The sequence below is a fragment of the Phyllobates terribilis genome, unplaced genomic scaffold, assembly GCF_046119375.1.
Source record: "Phyllobates terribilis strain yellow unplaced genomic scaffold, ASM4611937v1 Scaffold_2__4_contigs__length_985480577, whole genome shotgun sequence".
NCBI lineage: Eukaryota > Metazoa > Chordata > Amphibia > Anura > Dendrobatidae > Phyllobates > Phyllobates terribilis.
In genome coordinates, this window is record NW_027362762.1 from 409,503,727 (window position 1) to 409,530,109 (window position 26,383).

The following is a 26,383-nucleotide window of genomic DNA, read 5'->3' on the forward strand; positions in this document are numbered from 1 at the left end:
CGCAGTACATGCCTTCCAAACCAGATAAATATGGCCACAAATATTGGCTAGCTGTTGATAAGAGGAGCAAATATCTGGCAAATGGCTTCCCTTATCTAGGCAAAGATGACACACGCCGTGCTGAGGACCGTTTAGCTGACCATGTGGTAATGAAGTTATTGGACCCGTTTTAGAAAAAAGGTCGCAATGTTACAACCGATAATTATTTTACTTCAGTAAAATTAGCTAAACAGCTAAAAAGCAAAGGAACAACCATCGTGGGAACACTGAACAAGATAAGGCGAGAAGTGCCTAAAGAAATAAAATCCATGAAAGAGGAATTGTACAACACTAAAGTGTTTAGAAATGAAGACAATTTTACACTTACAGTATATCAAGGAAAGCCCAACAAAAATGTTGTCATTTTGAGTTCCGTCCATCCAGATGTTGTTGTTGCGTCTGATTCCGCTAAAAAAACTCCAGAAACGGTAAAGTTTTACAATGAAACAAAATATGGAGTAGATGTAGTGGATCAGATGGCACGAAAATATACCACACGAACATGCACAAGGAGATGGCCTGTTCGCGCATTTGAAAATGCCTTAGACTTTGCGGGTATAAATGCATGGATAATATTCAAGGAGATTACCCACCAAAAAATGTCACGCAAGGCATTTTTGCAAACGCTTGTGAGAGAGTTGAGTGGTCCTTATGTCACAGATAGGGAAAAAGGTTCCACGTCCCAAGTTTCTACATGCTCAGAAGTGATGGTTCAAACAAAATTTTGCCAGATCAAAGAAAAATGCAAGAAAAATAGATCTGTCGGAAATTGTAAGACTTGTGGTAAGTCTTTGTGTGGGCAATGTACTGCCATAAATCAAAGGCAATGCCTAAAATGCGAAACACCAAATGTTTAGAAGGTGAATTCTGCGCCATATTTTCATTTTTATGCTCCTCCACCTACATTTTCTCTGCTTTTTGTTCTTCAGTTGTTGTTTATATGTGTGCACTTGAATAAAAAAAAATGTTTGAAAAACGTCTATTATAATTATTGTTATTTTCTGTAGAAAAATAAGAAAAGCAGAAAAAAAAACAATCAAAAGCATTACTGTTGGATCTCACAATAATAATACATTACAAAAAATATAATTATTAATAAATAACCACAAATGAAACTCTAAAAATAAACAAAAACAAGCAAGGAGTCAAAATGACTCCTTTCAGTAGTTCTAGGCGGGGTCACGAGTCCAGTAGTCCTAGTGTTAAGGAAACCAGGATGGATGAACACAGAACTTAAACACATGCTAAAAAGAAAGAAAGAAATGTTTATTAAATGGAAAGAGGAAGGCATATCTAAAGAAGATTATAATGCAGTCTGCAGATCCTGCAGGGCACGTATCAGGTTAGCTAAAGCTGACAATGAATTAAGGCTTGCAAGAGATGTCAAAAGCAATAAAAAAGGATTTTGGGGGGTATGTCAAAAGTAAAAGAAAAGTCAAAGATGCTATAGGATTTTTACAGGATGAAAATGGAGAAATGGTAAGAGAGGATGTTGAGAAGGCCGAACTTTTTAATTCCTATTTTGCATCTGTTTTCTCTCAGAAAGAAAATGTAACATCAACTGATCTTCACTGTCCTTTTAAAGGAATAGAGGAATCCAAGTTATCTGTAAACAGAAAGATTGTGAGGGAATATTTAGCTAACATAAATGAGTTCAAGTCTCCAGGTCCAGATGAATTACACCCCAGAGTACTGAAGGAGATCGTAGAAGAAATTTTAGAACCACTCTCCATAATCTTTGAAAATTCTTGGAGAACAGGAGAAGTCCCAGAAGACTGGAGAAGAGCAAATGTTGTTCCTATCTTCAAAAAGGGGAAGAAGGTGGACCCAGGGAACTATAGGCCGGTGAGTCTGACTTCTATACCAGGAAAGATCTTTGAACAAATTATTAAACAACATGTATGTAAGTACATGGATAAGAATGAAGTGATTAACCAGAGTCAGCATGGGTTTGTAACTAACAAGTCATGTCAGACTAACTTAATTTCCTTCTATGACAGAATCACTGACTGGGTGGATCAAGGAAATGCTGTAGATATAGTATATCTTGACTTCAGCAAAGCATTTGACAAAGTATCTCACACCATCCTTATTGAAAAAATGACCAAGTATGCAATGGACCAGGCAACTGTTAGGTGGATTCATAACTGGCTTAGTGATCGGACTCAAAGGGTGGTTGTAAATGGCTTCACATCCAGCTGGATGAATGTCTCAAGTGGGGTACCACAGGGCTCCGTTCTGGGACCTGTATTGTTCAACATCTTTATCAATGATTTAGATGAAGGAATTGAGGGTAAACTGATTAAATTTGCTGATGACACAAAGCTAGGAGGGATAGCTAATTCTAGAGAAGAGAGAGAGAGGATTCAAAAAGACCTAAATAAACTGGAGCAGTGGGCAGCAACCAACAGAATGGTTTTTAACAGGGAAAAATGCAAAGTACTACATCTGGGCAATAAAAATGAAAAAAGCATATACAGAATGGGAGGAATAGGACTAAGCAACAGTACATGTGAAAAAGACTTAGGTATACTAATAGATCATAGACTGAACATGAGTCAACAGTGTGATGCAGCAGCAAAAAAGGCAAATACAATTCTGGGATGTATTAACAGAAGCATACAGTCTAGATCACGTGAAGTCATTATCGGTCTTTACTCCTCTTTGGTCAGACCTCATCTGGAATACTGTGTACAGTTTTGGGCACCACATTTTAAAAAATACATAGACAAACTGGAGCAAGTTCAGAGAACAGCAACCAGAATGGTGACTGGTCTGCAAACCATGTCCTATGAGGAACGGTTGCAGGATTTGGGAATGTTTAGCTTGCAAAAAAGAAGACTGAGAGGAGACTTAATAGCTGTCTACAAATATGTCAAGGGCTGTCACATTGTAGAAGGATCATCTTTATTCTCATTTGCACAAGGAAAGACTAGAAGCAATGGGATGAAACTAAATGGGAGGAGACACAGATTAGATAATAGAAAAAACTTTTTGACAGTTAGGGTGATTAATGAGTGGAACAGGCTGCCACGAGAGGTGGTGAGTTCCCCTTCAATGGACGTCTTCAAACAGAGGCTGGACAGACATCTGTCTGAGATGATCTAGTGAATCCTGCTTTGAGCAGGGGGTTGGACCAGATGACCCAGGAGGTCCCTTCCAACTCTACCATTCTATGATTCTATGATTCTATGATTTAGCAAGAGGGTCCATTCCAGTTCTGTCTGCTGCTGCTTTTACAGATATTTCTAGAAATAGCCCCAGGTATCAGGGGCCAGGAATAATTTTTTTTTGGATCTTAATCCTGATTATTTGCTTAAAAAGCAATCCAGAGAACACCATTTTTCTGCTCCATTTGCTTGTTGGCACTGCAGAATACAGCCAGATCCTTTCCATATTACAGCAATAAAAATCCATCTATTTAAAACTGTGGTTTGTCTGTCACACGGATCATATATAAGTGCGCTGAAAATTCTGCGATTTCTGGTCTCCATTGAAATTTTGTTGCAGTGTGTCAATGAAGTTATTGACATGAGGTCGCTGTTAAAAATAGTTACCTACAGGCCAGCTATTTAAAACTGTGGTTTGTCTGTCACACGGATCACATATGAGTGCGCTGAAAATTCTGCCATTTCTGGCCTCTATTGAAATTTTGTTTCAGTGTGTCAGTGAAGTTATTGACACGAGGTCGCTGTTAAAAATAGTTACCTACAGGCCAGCTATTTAAAACTGTGGTTTGTCTGTCACACGGATCACATATAAGTGCGCTGAAAATTCTGTCATTTCTGGCCTCCAATGAAATTTTGTTGCAGTGTATCAGTGAAGTTATTGACACAAGGTTGCTGGTAAAAATAGTTACCTAAAGGCCAGCTATTTAAAACTGTGGTTTGTCCATCACACGGATCACATATCAGTGCGCTGAAAATTCTGCCATTTCTGGCCTCCATTGAAATTTTATTGCAGTGTGTTAGCAAAGTTATTGACACCAGTTCGCTGTTAAAAGTATTTACCTACAGGCCAGCTATTTAAAACTGTGGTTTTCCTTCAAACGTATCACATATCACTGTGGTTCAAATCCAGACATTTGTAGTGAACGTGGAAAATATTGTCCTCCATTTAAAATGGGCAAGGCGCGTGGCAAGGGACGCGGAAGTGGACATGATGGTGATGACGGTGCATTCAGAGGACGAGACCGAGGCATGGGCTAGCTGAAATTGTGCCACAACAAACGCTCACATCTTCTGATCAGAACACCACTATTGAACACAGAGCAGTGTCAAAAGGTTATTGGTTGGCTAGCAGATAATGCTTCCAGTCACTTAGCCACCACCACCCTGTCTTCCACACGGTAAAGTCTCAGTAGCCGTGAGTCTGTACTGCATATTCCTCACCCTGATCTTCCTTCCTCACACCATGCCTTGGACACTCCGAAGAGCTATTCACTTTTCAATTTATAGATTCGGGCTTCTCGCCTGATCCACTTGAAGCGGGGCAAGAGGAGATCGCATATAGCAATGCCCAAATATTTGTGGGAAACTGTCACAAGAGGTGGACAGTTATGACACACAATTGCCAGAAAGTCAGGAGGAGGACCAGGATGCGGAAGTGGAAGAGGTGGTAGATGATATAGTAACAAACCCAACCTGGCAGGGGGACATACAGAGCGAGGACAGCAGCACACAGAGGGAGGGAGGCGTAGCACCACAACAGGCAGGAAGAAACAGTGTGGTGGACGCAGACAGAAGGCGGGAAACCGTTCCCTGTAACATCAACATAACGAAAGTTGCCAGTACAACTGTTAGGTCTTCCCGAGTCTGGTTGTTTTTTAAAGACTCTGCCGATAACCCCAAAAAGGCCATTTCCACCACCTGCCAGGCCAACATCAGCAGGGGTAGCAAAACGACCAGCCTGACCACCACCAGCATGATCAGGCACATGGCAGCAAAGCACCCGACTAAGTGGGCCGAACACAAGGGTCCAGGAACAGTGTCTGTGGGTGGCACAACTGCTTCTTCCGCTGCTGTGTGTGCAAGCCAATCCTCTGTCCATGGCGCATGAAAAGATGCCTCTTGCCCTGCACCTGTCATAGCACACTCTCAACTAGCACCATCTGCAAGCACTTCCATGTCCTTGTCCCAGCGCAGCATTCAGTTGTCCCTACCCCAGTCCTTGGAACGCAAGTGCAAATACACATCTGACGCCCCACAGGCCACACTACTAAATCTACATATTTCGCGGCTGCTTGCGCTCGAAATGTTGCCTTTCAGGCGCGTGGATACGGAAGCTTTCCGCAACCTGATGGTGGTAGCTGTCCCTCGTTACTCGTTCCCCAGCTGCCACTATTTCTCCCAGTGTGCCGTCCTCGCATTACATGAGCACATGTCCCACAACATTAGCTGTGCCCTCATCAACGCAGTTACTGGGAAAGTTCACCTAACCACAGACATGTGTACAAGTGCTTGTAGGCAGGGACGGTATATCTCACAGATGGCATACTGGGTTAACATAGTGTAAGCCGGGACCCAGTCAGACCTTGGAACGGAACACGTCCTTCCGATGCCGAGGATTGTGGGCCCCGGGTCAATTAGGGTTGCCCCCATATTCTACAGCTCCTGCACCTCCTCCTCGTCAGCATCCATCTCTGAAATGACCACAACAGTCGCAAGCTGGAAGCATTGCAGCAGTGCCTCAGCCAAGCAGCAACAGGCTGTGCTGAAGCTAATATGCTTAGGTGACAAACCACACAACGCTGAAGAGTTGTGGACAGCTATGAAAGAGCAGGCAGATCTGTGGATGACACCGCTGAACCTACATCCAGGCATGGTCATGTGTGACAATGGCCGGAAACTGGTGGCGGCTCTGAGGCGAGGCGAGCTCACACATGTACCATGCCTGGCCCATGAGCTTAACCTCGTGATTCAGCGCTTTCTCAAAACCTACCCAGAGCTGCTGAATCTGCTTGTCAAAGTACGCCGTCTGTGTGCCCATTTTAGAAAGTCATCTACAGCTTCCGCCCCCTTGCTGTGTTTCAGCAGCGTTTGCAGCATCCGGTTCACTGACTGGTGTGTGATGTCCCCACGCATTGGAACTCTACATTTCAGATGTTGGGAAGGATTTGTGAGCAGAAGAGGGAAGTTGTTGAGTACCAGCATCAACAAGGCTGTCGGTATTCAGTTCAGACTCCACACATAAGACCTCAGGAGTGGACATGGATGTACCATCCTCCAAATCTTTGAGGACTCCACCAAGATGGTGAGCAGCGATGATGCCATAATTAGTGTCACCATCCAGCTTCTCTGTCTTCTGAAATGCTCTCAGCTCACAATCAAAGAGGATGCATTGCAGGCGGAGCACGATGAGATGAAGCAAGGAACCATACAGGGTGATTACACACAGCCCAGCCTCATCTCATCCCAATGTGGATTGGGGGACAATGACAAAGAGGAGGAGGAGCTAGTTTCATGCACTATAGATGGTACTATCTGCACAACTGCCATACCGTCTGTTCAGAGTGGATGGCCTGAGTACAGGGAGTAGGAGGAAGAGGAAGAGAGAATGGTCAGACGTCCACTTGGTGAGGACATGTAAATCTTGCCTGTTAGCTGTCTGACACGCATGGCTAAGTTTATGTTATGCTGACTTTCCCATAACCCTCGTGTTCTCCAAATTTTGGGTGACAGTCATTACTGTTTAGTGACAATTCTAGACCCACGCTACAAGGAGAACTTTGTATCTCTTATTCCCGAGGTGGACAGGTCTACTAAAATGGGACAGTACCAGAAGGCCCTTGTTGCAGAATTAGTAAAAAAATTACCATCTGAAAACACTGGCGGCAGAGGTCACAGTTCATTGTACATCCAAGGAATACAGGTGAAAGAGACACAAATGCAATCCAGCAGAGGCAGGGGAACACTGTCAAAGTTCTGGGACAGTTTTCTCAGACCCTCCCATCTTACAGGCCCTGAGGAGCGGGGTACTCTCACAAGTAGTGCAAAGTTTGGGAAAATGGTGAGGGAGTACCTTGCCGACCGTACCAACATCCTCCGTGATTCCTTTGTGGCTTATAATTACTGGGTATCCAGGCTGGACACATGGAATTAACTAGATCTCTATGCCTTGGAGGTCCTGGCTTGCCCTGCCGCTAGCATTTTATTAGAGCGGATTTTTAGTGCCGCCGGAGGAATTATAACTAGTGTTGAGTGAGCATGCTCGACACTGCTAGGTACTCGCCCGAGTATCTCACTACTCGGGATGTTCGGCGAGCACCGAGCATTTCCGGGTTACTCGGGCGGGAGCTCGGGTCTCCGCCATGCATGTTTGGCGCTCTTTACAGAGCCAATGAACATGCAGGGATTGCCAGCCAGTCACTGTAATGCTGCAGCCATGTTGTTTGTGGGCATTACAGTGATTGGCTGTCCGCACAGGGTCACCTCGAGTATTTAAAACCAGGTGCAGCCATCTTGGACACAGTCGCTCCGGATCAGACAGTGTAGGGTCAGTGCTGCAGAGCTAGGGAGAGATTTATACTGCGAAATAGTTAGTATAGGGTCTCTAAAGCTTGCCAAATCAAACAAACAGTCCTTCTCAGGACTAATATCCATCCCAGATATCAGGCAGGCAGGCTGTATAGGAGACGCTGTGGTTATACCAACAAACACTGCATTACAGTCCTGTGTGCTCCTGCTGGTCAAATTGCTAGACTTATCCCCAGGTCTCAGGGGCCAGGAAAAATCCTTTTTTATTCTAAATCCTGTTTTTTGTTTTTTTTTCCTCAGTCAGACTGTACAAATACCCGTCTTATTAACCTTTTGGTATTTTTTCCACCCCCCAAAAAAAAAATTGAGTGTCTCGCTGACTGTTCAGACACCAATATATCTGTTTAAAAGAGTCTGGTGTAGGCCAGAGAAATAGAACTGTGGTTTTCCTCTTCCATGGTTCAAATCTGGGTGTTATCAACCTGCTTGCCATTTTACCATAAACAAAAACAGTTTGAGTGTGTTGCTGACTGTTCAAACACAAATATATCGATTTTAACAAGTCTGGTATACACCAGGAAATTATAACTGTGGTTTTGCAGTTCCACGGTTCAAATCTCTTTATTATCCACTTTTTGTCTTTTTTGCATAAAAAAAAAACATTTTCAGTGTCACGCTGACTGTTCAGACACCAATATATCTGTTTAAAAGAGTCTGGTGTAGGCCAGAGAACTAGAACTGTGTTTTTCCTCTTCCATGGTTCAAATCTGGGTGTTATCAACCTGCTTGCCTTTTTTCCATAAAAAAACAGTTTGAGTGTGTTGCTGACTGTTCAAACACAAATATATCTATTTTAACAAGTCTGGTATACACCAGGAAATTATAACTGTGGTTTTGCAGTTCCACGGTTCTGATCTCCTTTTTATTACCCTTTTGCCATTGATAGTGCGAGTGTAAGCTATTTTACTTCATTTACAATGGGCAAGGTGCATGGCAATGGACGTGCAACTGGATGTTCTGGTGATGGTGCGTGCAGAGGACGGGGCCGTGGCCAAGGTGAAAATGTGCCACAACCAACAGCCACATCTTCTCGCTCCCAGTTCTTGACCAAATTACTAGGGAAGCACACAACAAGACCACTATTGTGAACTGATCAGTGTGAACAGGTTATTAATTGGATAGCAGATAATACTTCCAGTCACCTGGGCACCACCACCTCCGTTCTGTCTTCCACACGGTCAAGTGTTAGTAGCCGTGAGTCTCAACCGCATACTCCTCCTCACCTTGATGCTCCTTCCTCCCACCATGCCGAGTGTCGTCAGACAGCAACTGATCCCACCGTTGGACACTCTGAAGAGCTGTTCACTGGTCCAATTCCATATTTGGGCCCCTCGCCTGCTCCACTTGAAGTGGTGGAAGAGGAGATCCCATATAGCGATGGCCAAATATTTGAACAGTCACGGCCACAGGAAGGTGACGCTGGCAATTTGTCAAGAGAGGTGGACAATGACGAGACACAATTGCCACAAAGTGAGGAGGAGGACCGTGGTGCGGAAGTGGAAGAGGAGGAGGTGGTGGATGATCTAGTAACTGATCCAACGGAGTCAGGGGCAGTACCAGAAGGCCCTTGCTGCAGAACTGTTCGTTGACTAACCAAGGCGTACAGGAGAGAGACGCAACTCCAATCCAGCAGAGACTGTCAACGTTCTGGGACAGTTTTCTGACACCCGCCCAGCTTACAGGCCCTGAGGCGTGGGGTACTCTCACAAGGAGTGGAAAGTTTCAAAAGATGGTTAGTGAGTACCTTGCCGACCGTACCGGCATCCTCCATGATTCCTCTGTGCCTTTTAATTATTGGGTATCCAAGCTGGACACTTGGAATGAACTCGCTCTGTACAACTTGGAGGTGCTGGCCTGCCCTGCCGCTAGCGTGTTATCGGAGCATGTTTTTAGTGCCGCTGGTGGAATTATAACTGATAAGCGCACTCGCCTGTCAACTGACAATGCTGACAAGCTGACCCTTATCAAAATGAACAAGGGCTGGATTGGGCCAGACTTCTCATCACCACCAAATGACAGCAGAGTAACATAAAGTCAGATCCACTGTGTTGTTTCGGGAGGTATATTCCCATGCACCGTTTCACACCCACACATGGGTATACGCTTCCTCATTTCCGCTGTTTTTTGCTCTTCTCCTTATCCTCAGCCTCCACCACCACTATACCACCAGGGTGACTGTGGTCCGTGTTGCTAGCATTGCAAGTTCCTCCGTCCTAATTTTTGGCAGCTTTTGCTTGGAAGGAATAGGCAAGGACTATGGGAGACCCAATCCCCAATAATGGAAATAATGTTTTTAATATGCTGTACTGCATGGCTCATGTAAGGGGCATTAAAATCATCTTGTTGAGCTACTGTGACCTCCACGTCTCTTCTAAGGGGCATTAAAACCGTCTTGTTAAGCTACTGCGACCTCAACCACTCTTCCACGGGGCATTGATATTTTCTTTTTATTCCACTGTAACCTCCACCACTCTTCCAAGGGGCATTAAAACTTTCTCGTTAAGCTACTGCGACCTCCACGTCTCTTCCAAGGGGCATTAAAACCGTCTTGTTAAGCTACTGTGACCTCCACGTCTCTTCCAAGGGGCATTAAAACCATCTTGTTAAGCTACTGCGACCTCCACGTCTCTTCCACGGGGCATTTATATTGTCTTTTTATTCCACTGCGACCTCCACCACTTTTCCAAGGGGCATTAAAACCATATTGTTAAGCTACTGTGACCTCCACGTCTCTTCCAAGGGGCATTAAAACCGTCTTGTTAAGCTACTGCGACCTCAACCTCTCTTTCACGGGCATTGATATTGTCTTTTTATTCCACTGTAACCTCCACCACTCCTCAAAGGGGCATTAAAACCGTCTTGTTAAGCTACTGCGACCTCCACCAATCTTCCACGGGGCATTAATATTGTCTTTTTATTCCACTGTAACATCCACCACTGCTCCAAGGGGCATTATAACCGTCTTGTTAAGCTACTGTGACCTCCACGTCTCTTCCAAGGGGCATTAAAACCGTCTTGTTAAGCTACTGTGACCTCCACGTCTCTTCCAAGGGGCATTAAAACCGTCTTATTAAGCTACTGTGACCTCAACGTCTCTTCCACGGGGCATTGATATTGTCTTTTTATTCCACTGCAACCTCCACCACTCTTCCAAGGAACATTAAAACCGTTTTCTTAAGCTTCTGTGACCTCCACGTCTCTTCCAAGGGGCATTAAAACCATCTTGTTAAGCTACTGCGAAGTCCACCACTCTTCCAAGGGACATTGCTATTGTCTTTTTCTTCCACTGGGACCTCCACCACTCTTCCAAGGGGCATTGATATTGTCTTTTTATTCCAATGAGATCTCCACCACTCTTCGAAGGGGCATTAAAACTGTCTTGTTAAGCTACTGTGACCTCCACGTCTCTTCCAAGGGGCATTAAAACCATCTTGTTAAGCTACTGTGACCTCCACCACTCTTCCACCGGGCATTGATATTGTTTTTTTACTCCACTGTAAACTCCACCACTCTTCCAAGGGGCATGAAAACTGGCTTGTTAAACTACTGTGACTTCCACGACTCTTCCAAGAGGCATTAAACCGTCTTATTAAGCAACTGTGACCTCCACGTCTCTTCCAAGGGGCATTAAAACTATCTTGTTAAGCTACTGCGACCTCCACGTCTCTTGCACGGGGCATTTATATTGTCTTTTTATCACACTGCGACCTCCACCACTATTCCAAGGGGCATTAAAACCATCTTGTTAAGCTACTGTGACCTCCACGTCTCTTCCAAGGGGCATTAAAACCGTCTTGTTAAGGTACTGCGACCTCCACCAATCTTCCAAGGGGCATTAATATTGTCTTTTTATTCCACTGTAACCTCCACCACTGCTCCAAGGGGCATTATAACCGTGTTGTTAAGCTACTGTGACCTCCACGTCTTTTCCAAGGGGCATTAAAACCGTCTTGTTAAGTTACTGTGACCTCCACGTCTCTTCCAAGGGGCATTAAAACCGTCTAATTAAGCTACTGTGACCTCAACGTCTCTTCCACGGGGCATTGATATTGTCTTTTTATTCCACTGCGACCTCCACCACTCTTCCAAGGAACATTAAAACCGTCTTGTTAAGCTTCTGTGACGTCCACGTCTCTTCCAAGGGGCATTAAAACCATCTTGTTAAGCTATTGCGAAGTCCACCACTCTTCTAAGGGGCATTGCTATTGTCTTTTTATTCCAGTGGGACCTCCAACACTCTTCCAAGGGGCATTGATATTGTCTTTTTATTCCAATGAGACCACCACCACTCTTCCAAGGGGCAGTAAAACCGTCTTGTTAAGCTACTGTGACCTCCACGTCTCTTCCAATGGGAATTAAAACAGTCTTGTTAAGCTACTGCGACCTCCACCACTCTTTCAAGGGGCATTGATATTGTCTTTTTATTCCACTGTAACCTCCACCACTCTTCCAAGGGGCATTAAAACCATCTTGTTAAGCTACTGTGACCTCCACGTCTCTTCCAAGGGGCATTAAAACTGTCTTGTTAAGCAACTGAGACCACCACGTCTCTTCAAGGGGCATTAAAACCATCTTGTTAAGCTACTGTGACCTCCACGTCTCTTCCGCGGAGTATTGATATTGTCTTTTTATTCCACTGCGACTTCCACCACTATTCCATGGGGCATTAAAACCGTCTTGTTAAGCTACTGTGACCTCCACGTCTCTTCCAAGGGGCATTAAAACCATCTTGTTAAGCTACTGCGACCTCCACCACTCTTCCACGGGGCATTGATATTGTCTTTTTATTCCACTGTAACCTCCACCACTCTTCCAATGGGCATTAAAACCGTCTTCTTAAGCTACTGTGACTTCCACGTCTCTTCCAAGGGGCAATAAAACCGGCTTGTTAAGCTACTGTTACCTCCACGTCTCTTCCAAGGGGCATTAAAACCGTCTTGTTAAGCTACTGTGACCTCCACGTTTCTTCCACGGGGCATTGATATTGTCTTTTATTCCACTGCGACCTCCACCACCCTTCCAAGGGGCATTAAAACCGTCTTGTTAAGATACTGTGACCTCCACGTCTCTTCCAAGGGGCTTTAAAACCATCTTGTTAAGCTACTGCGACCTCCACCACTCTTCCACGGGGCATTGATATTGTCTTTTTATTCCACTGCAACCTCCACCACTCTTCCAAGGAACATTAAAACCGTTTTCTTAAGCTTCTGTGACCTCCACGTCTCTTCCAAGGGGCATTAAAACCATCTTGTTAAGCTACTGCGAAGTCCACCACTCTTCCAAGGGACATTGCTATTGTCTTTTTCTTCCACTGGGACCTCCACCACTCTTCCAAGGGGCATTGATATTGTCTTTTTATTCCAATGAGATCTCCACCACTCTTCGAAGGGGCATTAAAACCGTCTTGTTAAGCTACTGTGACCTCCACGTCTCTTCCAAGGGGCATTAAAACCATCTTGTTAAGCTACTGTGACCTCCACCACTCTTCCACCGGGCATTGATATTGTTTTTTTACTCCACTGTAAACTCCACCACTCTTCCAAGGGGCATGAAAACTGTCTTGTTAAACTACTGTGACTTCCACGACTCTTCCAAGAGGCATTAAACCGTCTTATTAAGCAACTGTGACCTCCACGTCTCTTCCAAGGGGCATTAAAACTATCTTGTTAAGCTACTGCGACCTCCACGTCTCTTGCACGGGGCATTTATATTGTCTTTTTATCACACTGCGACCTCCACCACTATTCCAAGGGGCATTAAAACCATCTTGTTAAGCTACTGTGACCTCCACGTCTCTTCCAAGGGGCATTAAAACCGTCTTGTTAAGGTACTGCGACCTCCACCAATCTTCCAAGGGGCATTAATATTGTCTTTTTATTCCACTGTAACCTCCACCACTGCTCCAAGGGGCATTATAACCGTGTTGTTCAGCTACTGTGACCTCCACGTCTCTTCCAAGGGGCATTAAAACCGTCTTGTTAAGTTACTGTGACCTCCACGTCTCTTCCAAGGGGCATTAAAACCGTCTAATTAAGCTACTGTGACCTCAACGTCTCTTCCACGGGGCATTGATATTGTCTTTTTATTCCACTGCGACCTCCACCACTCTTCCAAGGAACATTAAAACCGTCTTGTTAAGCTTCTGTGACGTCCACGTCTCTTCCAAGGGGCATTAAAACCATCTTGTTAAGCTATTGCGAAGTCCACCACTCTTCTAAGGGGCATTGCTATTGTCTTTTTATTCCAGTGGGACCTCCAACACTCTTCCAAGGGGCATTGATATTGTCTTTTTATTCCAATGAGACCACCACCACTCTTCCAAGGGGCAGTAAAACCGTCTTGTTAAGCTACTGTGACCTCCACGTCTCTTCCAATGGGAATTAAAACAGTCTTGTTAAGCTACTGCGACCTCCACCACTCTTTCAAGGGGCATTGATATTGTCTTTTTATTCCACTGTAACCTCCACCACTCTTCCAAGGGGCATTAAAACCATCTTGTTAAGCTACTGTGACCTCCAAGTCTCTTGCAAGGGGCATTAAAACCGTCTTGTTAAGCTACTGTGACCTCCACGTCTCTTCCAAAGGGCATTAAAACCGTCTTGTTAAGCTACTGTGACCTCAACGTCTCTTCCACGGGGCATTGATATTGTCTTTTTATTCCACTGCAACCTCCACCACTCTTCCAAGGGGCATTAAAACCGTCTTGTTAAGCTACTGTGACCTACATGTCTCTTCCAAGGGGCATTAAAACCGTCTTGTTAAGCTACTGCGAACTCAACCACTCTTCCACGGGGCATTGATATTGTCTTTTTATTCCACTGTAACCTCCACCACTCTTCCAAGGGGGATTAAAACCATCTTGTTAAGCTACTGTGACCTCCACGTCTCTTCCAAGGGGCATTAAAACCATCTTGCTTACTCCACTGTAACCTCCACCACTCTTCCAAGGGGCATTAAAATTGTCTTGTTAAGTTACTGTGACCTCCACGTCTCTTCCAAGGGGCATTAAAACCGTCTTGTTAAGCTACTGCGACCTCAACCACTCTTTCAAGGGGCATTGATATTGTCTTTTTATTCCACTGTAACCTCCACCACTCTTCCAAGGGGCATTAAAACCATCTTGTTAAGCTACTGTGACCTCCACGTCTCTTCCAAGGGGCATTAAAACCATCTTGTTAAGCTACTGCGACCTCCACCACTCTTCCACGGGGCATTGATATTGTCTTTTTATTCCACTGTAACCTCCACCACTCTTCCAATGGGCATTAAAACCGTCTTCTTAAGCTACTGTGACTTCCACGTCTCTTCCAAGGGGCAATAAAACCGGCTTGTTAAGCTACTGTTACCTCCACGTCTCTTCCAAGGGGCATTAAAACCGTCTTGTTAAGCTACTGTGACCTCCACGTTTCTTCCACGGGGCATTGATATTGTCTTTTATTCCACTGCGACCTCCACCACCCTTCCAAGGGGCATTAAAACCGTCTTGTTAAGATACTGTGACCTCCACGTCTCTTCCAAGGGGCTATAAAACCATCTTGTTAAGCTACTGCGACCTCCACCACTCTTCCACGGGGCATTGATATTGTCTTTTTATTCCACTGTAACCTCCACCACTCTTCCAAGGGGCATTAAAACCGTCTTGTTAAGCTACTGTGACCTCCACGTCTCTTCCAAAGGGCATTAAAACCGTCTTGTTAAGCTACTGTGACCTCAACGTCTCTTCCACGGGGCATTGATATTGTCTTTTTATTCCACTGCAACCTCCACCACTCTTCCAAGGGGCATTAAAACCGTCTTGTTAAGCTACTGTGACCTACATGTCTCTTCCAAGGGGCATTAAAACCGTCTTGTTAAGCTACTGCGACCTCAACCACTCTTCCACGGGGCATTGATATTGTCTTTTTATTCCACTGTAACCTCCACCACTCTTCCAAGGGGCATTAAAACCATCTTGTTAAGCTACTGTGACCTCCACGTCTCTTCCAAGGGGCATTAAAACCATCTTGCTTACTCCACTGTAACCTCCACCACTCTTCCAAGGGGCATTAAAATTGTCTTGTTAAGTTACTGTGACCTCCACGTCTCTTCCAAGGGGCATTAAAACCGTCTTGTTAAGCTACTGCGACCTCAACCACTCTTTCACGGGCATTGATATTGTCTTTTTATTCCACTGTAACCTCCACCACTCCTACAAGGGGCATTAAAACCGTCTTGTTAAGCTACTGCGACCTCCACGTCTCTTCCACTGGGCATTTATATCGTCTTTTTATTCCACTGCGACCTCCACCACTCTTCCAAGGGGCATTAACACTGTCTTGCTAAGCTACTGTGACCTCCACGTCTCTTCCAATGGACATTAAAACTGTCTTGTTAAGCTACTGTGACCTCCACGTCTCTTCCAAGGGGCATTAAACCGTCTTGTTAAGCTCCTGCGACCTCCACATCTCTTCCAAGGGGCATTAAAACCGTCTTGTTAAGCTACTGTGACCTCCACGTCTCTTCCACGGGGCATTGATATTGTCTTTTTATTCCTCTACGACCTCCACCACTCTTCCATGGGGCATTGATATTGTCTTTTTATTCCAATGTAACCTCCACCACTCTTCCAAGGGGCATTGATATTGTCTTTTTATTCCACTGGGACCTCCACCACTCTTCCAAGGGGCATTGATATTGTCTTTTTATTCCACTGACACCTCCACGTCTCTTCCAAGGGGCATTAAAACTGTCTTGTTAAACCACTCTGAACTCCACATCTCTTCCAAGGGGCATTGAAATGTTGTTTTTAATTACCTCTAACCTCCACGACTCTTCCAACGGGCATTGCATTTCCTCCTAATTTTAGTCAGCTTTTGCTTTTCAATGCATAGGCGAACACTAAGGGAGACCCACTCCCCAATAATGGGTAGAAGGTTTCTAGTATGCTGTAATGCACGTCTGTTTCAAGGGACATTACAGTTCCTCATAATTTTTGGAAAGCCTTCCATTCACTGCTTAGGCCAACAGTGTACAGGAGACCCAGTTTCTATAAATGGAAAAAACGGTTTAGTTGAGGCCCTCTGCCCTCCATGTCACTTCCAAGGGGCATTGGAGTGCCTCGAAATTTTGGGTATGCATTGCACTCACTGTATGCCCTATAACTGTGTAGCCGAACCGCTCCTTTTGGTACAGAAACATATCCTACAAGACATGTGTGGTTGACTGGCCTGATATTGATGTGAATGGTCTCTGTTCCTCCTGCTCTTTCTCCTTTGCCACCACCTCATCCATCATTCATCACCTGAAGCTTTGTTTTAACAGGAGTCATAGAACTGGGATAGTAGCAGGAAAACATCCAGCAATCCTTGGACGAGGTAGAATATGCGTCAAAACGTGGACCACCTCAGGCCTAGCCGCTACTACATACATGCGCTTGCATTCCAAGGAACAGAAAGCTAAGGAGATGAATGGCCTCATGATCATGAATAATTTACTCGTTGTGTAGGAGGCCGACCACTGCTGCTGTCTACCTTCTGAACTTTGTGTTGAAGCCTGATTCACCCAGGACCCGCAATCCTCTATGTCTGGAGGACGTGTTGCATCCCAGTGTCCAACTGTGTCCCGGCTTCCACAATATTAACCCAGTGTGAAGGCGTCAGGGAGATGGACCATCCCTGGCCACATTCACTTGTCCACGTGTTTGTGGTTAGGCTGTCCTTCCCACTAAATGCACTGGGGAGGGCACAGGTAATGTTTTGGTATGCGCGCTTGTGTATAAGGCACACCGGGACAAATAGGGGCGGCTGGGGACCGTTTATGGACACCCGGCCACCCCCAGGCGGCTGGGGACCGTGTGTGGGCACTCGTCCGCGGGGCGGCAGGAGAACCGAGTATGGACACCCGGCCGCCCCATGGCAGCTGGGGACCAAGCGTGGACACCCGGCCGCCGGGCGGCTGGGGACTGAGTATGGATACCAGGCCGCCGACACAGCCATGATGTGGTTGCCAGATTCCGCCTCCACATGCCTAAAAGACCCAATTTCAAGTGCTAGCAGGGATAGTTGCAAGTCTGCATCTTCTGATGCGGCAAGGATCACTTCTGATGGGCACACTTTTAGGCAGTGACCTGGGTGTCAGAGATGCTTCCAGGGGTCTTCTCCATGCTGTTCCCATGTCTTTTCAGCACTGTATGCATGTGTCACACAGCACATGGCCAGATAAGGTTAAAATGACATTTCCCGGTGAATGCATTTGTCACGGTTGAAAGCAATACAAAAGTGCAAAAACGCATAAAAAATGCTACTTGTAAACATGACCCAAGGTGTGGAGGAGTATTTTTGTTGTTGGTTATTTATTTTACCTTATACACAAGTCTTTACCCTGGAAAGGATGTTCCTTAGCATGTTTCACAGGAAAACCGTTTCAGTTTCGTTTTTGAACGTTTTATTGTTCGCCCGTAAAAGTGGCTTAATACCTCTGACCACATTGTTGACAGCAGTGACCTGGGGGTCAGAAATGCTTCCTGGGGCGATCCCCATGCTGTCCCCATGTCATTTGAGCACTGTCACTATCGTTTTGGGCACTTTTTAGGCTTTCTACAGACTGCCGGGGGCGCCACCGCAAACATGCTCGGGTCTCCCATAGACTAACATTGGGCTCGTTGCTCGGGTCGAGCACCCGAGTATCACGGTGAGCTCGGCCCGAGCTTCGAGCACCCGAGCATTTTAGTGCTTGCTCAACACTAATTATAACCGATAGGCGTATCCGCCTGTCAACTGAAAATGCTGACAGGCTGACTCTTATTAAAATGAACAAGGGCTGGATTGGGCCAGACTTCTCAAAACCACCGAATGATAGCAGCGTAACCTAAACTCAAAAACAGTGTCTTTTTTTGGGAGGTCTAATTCTATTCCCATGCACCTCTGTCTTCACACCCAGACATGGGTATATGCTTCCTGATTTTGTCTATTTGCTCTTGTCCTCCTCCTTCTCCTCATCCTCCATCACCATATCATTCACCATCATATCTACCATATCACCTCCTCTACGTGTCTTCCAAGGGGCATTGGAGTTCCTCCAAATTTTTGGCAGCTTTTGCATTCACTGCATAGGCAAACACTATGGGAGACCCACTTCCTAATAATGGGAACATTGTTTTTAGGAGGCTCTCCGACCTCTACATCTATTCCAAGGGGCATTGGAGTGCCTCCAAATTTTTGGCAGTCCTTGTAATCACTGCATATGCAATAACAGTATAGGAGACCCACTCATTAATAATAGGAACAACAAAGCATAGTCGGCTGATGGCTCTCTAACAATAGCGAGGTCCGACTGCTGGCCCTTTAATAATAGTAAGGGTTGCCTGATGGCCCTATAAAAATAGACTTTGTGACTTTCAGAGTCCCTCCATCATAAATGAAACAGGATGTGTCTGATGATGTGTCACACACCACATGGCCAGATAAGGTTGTAAAATGTTAAAATGACATTTACCAGTGAATGCATTTGTCTTGGTTGAAAGCAATGCAAAAGTGCAAAAACGCATCAAAAACGCTATGTGTGAACATAGCCCAAGGTGTGGAGGAGTATTTTTGTTTTTGTATACTTATTTTGCCTTATATACAAGTCATTTCCCTGGAAAGGATGTTCCTTAACATATTTTCCCGGAAAATCCATTTTGGTTTTGTTTTTGTATGTTTTATTGTGAGTTCGTAAAAGTGGCATAACACCTCTGACAACGTTGTTGACAGCAGTGACCTGGAAGTCAGAAATGTTTCCAGGGGTCTTCCCCATGCTGTTCGCATGTAATTTGAGAACTGTTCCCATCAATTTGGGCAAATTTTTACGCCGTCTGCAGACCGCCAAGGGGAGCCGCCTGAAAAATGCTCAAGCTTCCCATAGACTTACATTGGGCTCATTGCTCGGATCGAGCACCCGAGCATCCCATTTTGCTCGACCCGAGCATGGAGCACCCGAGCATTTTAGTGCTTGCCCATCACTAATAACATCATTATACTACCACCGATTTGAATGAAAAAAGCTTGTTAGTGATGCACATTGCTAGACATTATTTTCAATTTTGTAATCTGTAGTTTTCAGAGAAAACTACTGAATTATTTCAAATCAAGGGAATAGTAAATTACACATGCAGCTTGTGTATCTAGCTGTCTTTCTATCTATTACATTCTAGAGAAGTGTAAATTTTTGGATTCATTGAAAGCTTTTCTTTTTCTAAAAGTGCACTCATCTTTATAGATTTAAGCGCCAGCTTTCTCAGTTAAAAGACAGCAGCACTCAAGTAAATATTAAGATGCATTTAATGCTATTTTTGTGTAAGTGTGCTATTATTTGATTTTGGTTTCCCACTCTGCAGAGCACATTGCAGTTGCAAAAATGTAAAAGCACTCAGCTAATACATTACTTTCTTATATTTTTAACAAGTCCTCCCGAGTATTTCTAAAAATACTTTACATTCAGCTAAAAAAAATGTATTTTTGCAAAGGTGAAAACTTGCAGTACAATCTGTTTTCATCAGCAAAACACAGAGTGCGCTGGGCAGCGCTTTTGTAATGTGGTCGAGAAAACAAAGCATTGGTCTTTGGTTGTGTTCCAGGAGGTTTCATCACTTGGGTGCGGATCACATTAGTAATTTATCAAACAAAAGCAAATATTCAGCTCTGTGATGGTATTTCTAAGGCAATAATATCAATCTACTTAATTAATTTTAAGTCTATACTTTGGATTTTTTAAAAAAAAGATATTATTTACAGTGGCTTGATACAGAAAGTTCTATGTTTACGAAGTTCAACAAGCGTCAGGTCTGAGATACACATCTATTGGGTAGAGAGTTATTGGATAAGTTCATAAGGCCATGAAGTTATAGCAGTCATATCTACAGAAGTTACTAGATGAGAGTCACAGGACGTACACTATAGTGCCCATAACCTTGTAAACCAGCAAATCAAGGCTTACGTTTGGGCTTACAATTATATTGTAGTGTTAGGGGTGTGAACTGCAAGTGGCCCATACTTGCCATTTTAAAAAGTTGCACCTTTATATTTTCTTTCAAAAACACCGCTAAAGAGTAGCCATTGTTTTAAAAAGTTTAATGTTACAGAGACAGGAGATGTAAAAATAAACCAAAAGAGTGGGCGCTCCATGTGACGAATGTCACAACACATATGCGGTGGGGGAAAAGGTATTCAACTCACCTCTGGTAGCTGTACATGCCAGGCACAACGCTGATGCTAAGCAATTAATGCCGGTGGTCCTTGAGTGCTCCAGCACCTTTCGCCTGTTCCTGGCATCCTGCTCAGGAGCCGTGATACAGTGCTTACAAAATGTATACCACGGGCTTAAATAGACAGGCACTGACATGATTGGTTGATATTAATTGCATACAGGCTTTACTTAAAATTTGCATAATTAAAAATCATATAAGACAAAACAATATTAAAAATCAATAATACACTAAAGATAAATTGTCAGAAAGAGGAGAAAAAATAATAACGATTCAAATACTCTTAAGATCCCATCCCCCTGGAAGGCTCCACTAGGTCTGGATCAAAAATTGTTTGGCAGGACTTATTTGTATATATAGACAGAACCCATAAATTTAATATTATTATTAATCAGACCCTCACCTAGCTAAGTTATATGATGTCAGAAGCTAGATGCCACGGCGCTTGGCCACTGTGCACGCGCAGACGCCATTTTGCTACAGGAAAAAGAAATTTGCCTGCAGCAATATGGCCCCCAACGCCTTTGCTTGCGCAGTAGCATTTCTCGGTTGCCGAGAGATGCTACTGCGCATGCGCGGCGCCATATTGCTGCAGGCAAATTCTTTTTCCAAAAGCAAATTGGCGCCCGCACCTGCAAAGTGGCATATCTTGGCAAACGAGAGATGCTACTGCGCATGCGCTGGCTGCAGCAATTTTGTGAGAATGTAAATTTCACTTTGTGACACAGAAATTACGAAGTCAGTATGTAAAATAGTAGGCAGGTCACTGAAAGCACAGTGACCTGTCACAAGGCACAGATAGGCATACATGAATACATAATGAGAGCACCAGAGCACATACATATCATTATGTCAGAAATGAAAGTACAGATTATAAAAGAACCACTGGACGGATTTCATCTACAAAGGTATCATATTACTCAGTATAATGGCGCCCTCCTGACAGTGTATGTGTTTTACTAAGCACAATCTTGCTGACAGGTGCGCTATAAAGATGTATGGTGTAGACCGATTATGGACAGCCTTATAAGTCATTGTTAATAATTTAAACTGGATTCCCTGGGAACTGAAAGCCAGTGAAAGGAATGACAGAGGGCAGAGATGGAGGAATAGAGAGGGGAGAGGTGGATTATTCGGACGGCAGAGGTAAGGACAGACTGGAGAGGTGCGAGAGTGTTAGATGTGAGGCCACAGAGAAGGATATTGCAATAGTCCAGATAGGAGATGATGAGGGCATGTACTAACATTTTTTTTGATTGGGGGCTGAGGAAAGGATGGAAAACGTATATATTTTTGAGTTGGAAACAGCGGAATGTGATAAGGGCATGGATGTATAAGGAGATGGACATGTTGGCCATGTTTCCCTCTTGAAGAAACAAGAGGATTGTTGTAAAATGTTATGTGATGCAATGTGAACTGTGATGTATAGTGTGAATTGTGATGGGCACTAAAGGTGCTAAGAATACTGTTAGTGTGTGTAGTTTGACCGTAGAAATAATGGTTGGGACTAGCCCAAAGTGAGAGGGGTTGCGTTGCAGAGAAAATTACAATTTCCTGTCAGAGAGTCAGATAGGGTCTGCAGTGCATAGAAAGTGGACCTTAGGTTCCATGTGAGCAGTGCCACATTCTTGGGTATCTCTAAATGAGAGGAGATCGAATTAAAGAGATAGCGAGATACAGAGCAGAAGTGGCTAAGAGACATAGTGACCTTCTGGAGACAGGTCCTGGGAGATGACGCCTAGCAGAAAGGCCTAGAGTTTACAGCTCGCAAGGTAATAGCTGGACAGGATTGAGTACGAGAGATGAATAGATTATCCCAGGCGGAGTTCCAGAGGATCAGGGGACATGAAGCTAAGTCCGCCATGTTGGTACCAATCCCGATGACAAGTTTTCTTGAAGAATACACTCCTGAGATTCTACAAAAAATACATAACAACTGGACTACATGATCCTATCTAAACTAGGCTTAAGGCAGTTACAGTATATTTATTATATAACAATTGGGTAAATAGAATTAGAGGGCTTTCAAACTGTTCTCTAATGTAAGAGAAATGGCTTATTCACCTTACTCCATCAAAATAAACATGCATGCTCATTTTTTTAGTAAAATAAATATTTAAAAGGAGCAATTTACTGTATATGACCAGTTTAAGACTATAACACTGTTAAACATGCAACTTGAAATGATAATGTAACATTTATTCTTAGTAATCTTCTCCATATTTTCTGAACTAACATAGTTTTAAGGTTGAAGGAAGACTGAGTCCATCTAGTTCAACCCATAGCCTAACATGTTGATCCAGAGGAAGGCAAAAAAAACCATGTGGCAAACACTAAGCTCCACATTAGGGAAAAAAATTCCTTCTCGACTCCATACGACAATCAGACTAGTTCCCTGGATCAACGCCCTATCAAGGAATCTAGTATATATAATCTGTAATATTATACTTTTCAAGAAAGGCATCCATGCCCTTCTTAAATTTTAATAGTGAATCACTCATTACAACATCATGCGGCAGAGAGTTCCATAGTCTCACTGCTCTTACAGTAAAGAATCCCCGTCTGTGTTTATGATTAAACCTTCTTTCCTCCAGACGTAGAAGATGCCCCCTTGTCCCCGTCTCTGGCCTCAGAGTAAAAAGATCAGTAGAAAGGTCTTTGTACTGTCCCCTCATATACTTGTACATAGTAATAAGATCACCCCTAAGCCTTCGCTTTCCCACAGTAAATAACCCCAAGTGTAATAACCTGTCTTGGTATTGCAGACCCCCCAGTCCTCTAATAACCTTGGTCGCTCTTCTCTGCACCCTCTCTAGTTCAGCTATGTCTTTCTTATACACTGGAGACCAGAACTGTACACAGTATTCTAAGTGTGGTCGCACTAATGACTTGTATAGAGGTAAAGTTATGTTCACCTCATGAGCATCTATGCCTCTTTTAATGCATCCCATTATTTTATTTGCCTTTGCAGAAGCTGCCTGACACTGGCCACTAAACGTGAGCTTGTCATCCACCAATACACCCAGGTCTTTTTCAGTTACAGTTTTGCCCAGTGTTTTACAATTAAGCATATAATTATACATTATATTTCCTCTGCCCAAGTGCATTACCTTACATTTATCCCCATTAAAGCTCATTTGCCAATTATCAGCCCAAGCTTCTAGTTTACATAGATCCTCCTGTAATATAAAATTGTCCTCCTCTGTATTGATTACCCTGCAGAGTTTAGTGTCATCTGCAAATATTGAAATATTACTCTGTATACCCCCTACAAGTTCATTAGTAAATATGTTAAAAAGAAGGGGGCCCAATACTGACCCATGTGGTACCCCACTGTTAACTAAGACCCAGTCTGAGTGTCTTCCATTAATAACCACCCTTTGTTTCCTATCACTGAGCCAATTCTTAACCCACATACATATATTTTCCCCTATCCCCATTGTTCTCATTTTATGTATCAACCTTTTGTGTGGAACCATATCAAAAGCTTTTGAAAAGTCCATATATACAACATCCACTGCATTTCCTTGGTCCAGTCCAGAACTTGCCTCCTCATAAAAACCCATGTTGATATTGGGTCATGAGGTTATTCTTCTTCAGATACTCTAGTATAGCATCTCTTAGGAAACCCTCCAGGATTTTACCCACAGTAGAGGTTAAGCTTACTGGCCTATAATTTCCAAGTTCAGTTTTTGTCCCCTTTTTGAATATTGGCACCACATTTGCTTTACGCCAGTCGTGTGGTACAGACCCTGTTATTATGGAATCTTTAAAGATTAAAAATAATGGTCTATCTATGACGTTACTTAATTCCTGCAGTACTCGCGGGTGTATCCCAACCGGGCCCTGGGATTTGTCAACTTTAGTGATTTTTAGACGCCGCCGTACTTCCTGCTTGGTTAAGCAAGTGACATTTAATGGAGAATTTTTGTTATCACTGATCATGTTTTCTGTCATGCGATTTTCTTGTGTAAATACGGTTGAAAAAAAATCATTTTGCATATTGGCTTTTTCCTCATCCTCATCCACCATTTCCCCCAGACTATTTTTAAGGGGTCCAACACTATCATTTTTTAGTTTTTTACTATTTATGTAGTTAAAGAATTTTTTGGGGTTATTTTTACTTTCTCTGGCAATGATTCTCTCTGCCTCAATCTTTGCTGTCTTGATTTGTTTTTTACAGAATTTATTTAATTTTCTATATTTATTTAATGCCTCATCACTACCTACTTGCTTTAGTTCTCTAAATGCTTTCTTTTTGTCACTTATTGCGCCCCTTACAGCTCTATTTAGCCATAGTTGTTTCCTCCTATTTCTAGCATATTTATTCCCAAAGGGTATATATTGTGCACAGGTCCTATTCAGGATGCTAATAAATGTCTCTCATTTGCTTTGTGTAGCTTTATGTCTCAGGATATCGTCCCAGTTTATTGCACTAAGATCATCTCTCAACCGTTGGAAATTTGCCCTCCTGAAGTTTAGTGTCCTTATAACCCCTCTACTACACATCTTATTAAAGGTTACATGAAAACGTATCTCTCTGTACCTCTATTCCTTCTTACTTTATTGACTGTTCTAACCCCACCCCCAATTTCTTTATTTGTGCCCAGGTCACTATCTGCACTATCTTCCCCACCTATAAAATGAATACCCTCCCCCCCAATCCCTAGTTTAAACACTCCTCCAACCTTCTAGCCATTTTCTCCCCCAGCACAGCTGCACCCAACTAATCAATTAATTAATATAAATCTTACAAGTAAATTAAGCATATGTAAAAATAACCAAATACTCATAGCCCAAATATCTATATAAAATATTACGTAGGAAATATAATGAGTGCACATGCCTCAATATATATAGAGTGAGAAATAAAAACATATCAAAAAGTCATATTTTATATAAACAAGTCAATTCAACAAGTGTTTAAGTAACCAATCCAATGTAAGTAATCACACAAATATCAATTTGAAATATAATATAAGAAATATATGATGTATTTAAATACCTTTTCAATGTAATGTATGAGAAATTATGCAATATAAATAAAAAGTCTAACACATAAAACTAGCTACTAGCTAACAACAGTATAGTGGATAATGAATTTAAAATCACAATGAAAAGCAACAATTTTTACATGCTACATGAAAGCAGGAAAAAAATTGGAAAACATTTTAAGTTAAAGGTTGGTCTGATACCTATGAAGTAGGTTTGAGAGGAGTCAAAAATGGGATATCATAGATGGCCCGGCCTGCGCTAACTACCACCCCTCCCGAAACTGGACATCATCAGAAAGCTGTGCTGCTGTGACTTACCAAAGCTATTGTCACTGTAGTTGTCTGCTGACATCCTGGTTAAGTAGAGGTGGTCGAGAAGAGACCACATCCTCAGTCACCACAGTCACAGTCATTGCTTCTAACACTGCAAACTCTTTCCCTGAAACTAATCGTCATCAGGAGGCGTTGATTGAAGCAGTGTCAGTGACATCAGTGCGCCCCTCAATAATGATTCGTTTGATAGCGGTGATAGAAGCTCAGCTCCAATTGCTGCTTTTCGAGGTAGATGATAGCTGTGTGAAATAGCCATCATCTGT